The sequence below is a fragment of the Peromyscus eremicus genome, chromosome 16_21 (genome assembly GCF_949786415.1).
Source record: "Peromyscus eremicus chromosome 16_21, PerEre_H2_v1, whole genome shotgun sequence".
Taxonomy (NCBI): domain Eukaryota; kingdom Metazoa; phylum Chordata; class Mammalia; order Rodentia; family Cricetidae; genus Peromyscus; species Peromyscus eremicus.
The window spans coordinates 62,819,252-62,821,472 of record NC_081432.1 but is presented as its reverse complement, the minus strand read 5'-3'; the positions used below and the strand labels follow the sequence as shown (position 1 = coordinate 62,821,472).

At 46.8% G+C, this 2,221-nt stretch overlaps 1 pseudogene; it reads left to right on the top strand.

The window, feature by feature from the left end:
* Window positions 1-706: 706 nt before the first annotated feature.
* LOC131893960 (DNA/RNA-binding protein KIN17-like) lies at window positions 707-1,815 on the top strand (annotated as a pseudogene).
* The last annotated feature ends 406 nt before the right edge of the window (window positions 1,816-2,221 follow it).

The following is a 2,221-nucleotide window of genomic DNA, read 5'->3' as shown; positions in this document are numbered from 1 at the left end:
TATTTACTTATTTATTTATTCTTATCTCATATATTACATCCTGACCAGTTTCCCCTCCCTCCACTGTTCCAAGTCCCTCCCCCTACCTCCCCTCTCCTCCAGATCCACACCTCCTCCATTTCCCTTCAGAAAAGAGCAAGCTTCCCAGGATAGCAACAGAACATGGCATAACAAGTTACAATAAGACTAGTCACAAACCCTCACATCAAGGCTGGACCAGGCAATGCAGTAGGGGAAGAGGGTCCCAAGACAAGGCAAAAGAGTCAGAGACTGTGAAACTTCTGGTTATGCAACTGTTTAGCTGCAGGAAGCAGGTGTGGGAGTAATCTGGTTAATTAAAGGATTAGGTACATCCTCACAAAGTCGTATCTAATAGCCAGGGCTATCTTGGAACTTGCTGTGTCGACCAGGCCAGACCGTTCTCTCTGGAACTCAGAGATCCTGCCTCTGCCTCCAGAGTGCTGGGCTTAAAGGTGGGCTCCATCTCTAATGACTGTGGAAATAACATTCCGAGTTTCCTTTGCTGCTATTGGTGGTTTTTCACGAAGTGTTTTCCAGGGGGCAGGATGTAGAGGAGAGCCAATTGGAACCCAGAGGCCAGGCTGCTCACACAGAATGCTTTGTGCACAGGGGTGGGCCTTAGTCTCCACATTCTATAAAACCCTATGCTAGAGTCCATTTGCCTCCAGCTGCTCTCTGGGTCACCATGTGCAGGAGGGATATCTTGAACCCAAAGGCCATCACCAACACGGTCAAGTCCAAAGGACTCAAGAAGCTTAGCTGGTACTGCCAGATGTGCCCGAAGCAGCGACGCGACAAGAATGCTTTAAGTGCCACCAGATGGCTGAATCTCAGAGACAACTCTTGCCAACTTCGGAAAAATCGCAGCAGTTTATGGATTATTTTTCAGAGGAATTCCAAAATGACTTTCTTGAAGTTCCCAGGAGGTGCTTCGGCATGATGTCCACAACAACATCATGTATAGTGAGTACAGCAGCCACCAAGAGCTTGTCCACATGGATGCCACTTGGTGGGAAACGCTGACCGACTTCACCAAGTGGCTGGGCAGACAGGCTTTGTGTCAAGTGGATGAGACACCAAAAGGCTGGTACATCCAGTACATAGACAGATCCAGAAACCATTCACCGGTGACTGGAACTAAAGAAAAAAAGAAGCAAGACCTTGTCGATGAAGAGAAAAGTGCCATTCACTGAGGAACAGGTGAGAAGAAAGTCTGGAAGGGAAAGAGCAAAAGACGCCTGTTCTTATGGAATTAAACCGAGAAAATGAAGAAAAAGTTACACTCTGTCTGGAGAGAAGAGCAGGGAGCTCAGCTGGAGCAACATCGTCCAAGTCCGGCTGTTTGGGGCCAAGTGTCCCGCGGATGCGGGGGAGCACAGCATCGGTGAAGCAAAAAGAATCTTCAGAGCTAGGCTCTGCCTGAGAAGAAGCCTGCCCAGGGCGACAGAATTACGGAGATTGAAGAAAAGGAAAGAACTTCGAGAATGGACTTCTGGCTACAGCCTGGAACCATGAAAATTACAACTAAAACTCTTGGAGAGAAAAACCACAAGATAAAGGGTGTGGTTAAGGGAGTGATTGACAGGTAAAGACGGTTGAATCTGGAGACAGGCTGAAATTGGACCAGACCCCTTTAGAGAGACAGTCATTCCTCACCAGGAAAGAGGAAATGAAAGCACCAAGAATCCATGGATGAGAAGCTTTTCGGCCACCGTGGTCACTGGAACTGGGCCTCTGAAGAAAGGATGCAGAGCTGAAGGAGTTCAATATGAGGACCTATCTGAGCTTGCTTGAGTTGGGAATTTGTTATCAGCACTTTGAAATCCTAACACATCAGACTGATGTTTGCCAAGGCAGTATGAGACTGGACTGTGTTAGGGGGTTTGTTTTATATAAAAAAAATGGATTTACATATTGCTGGATAGTTGTTTGGGTAAACTAAATAAAATCTTAATATGTCTTTGGAAGTATCAAAAATAAATAAAACCCTTTGCTGCTGGCTGTCTAGTATCCGTGTGTCTTTAGGGTGGAGTCTATCTGGTATGGATGAAAAGGAGAAAGCAGGGATGGGGATTATGGGAAAACTCACAGCAAAATACCCTGAAAGAGAGTGGGGGTAGGGTGGAGAACATGCCAAAAAGTGGCATCCTGGGAGACTCAGGGTGGGGCTTCTCATCAGGCTTCTCCTCGGTTCTTTGCA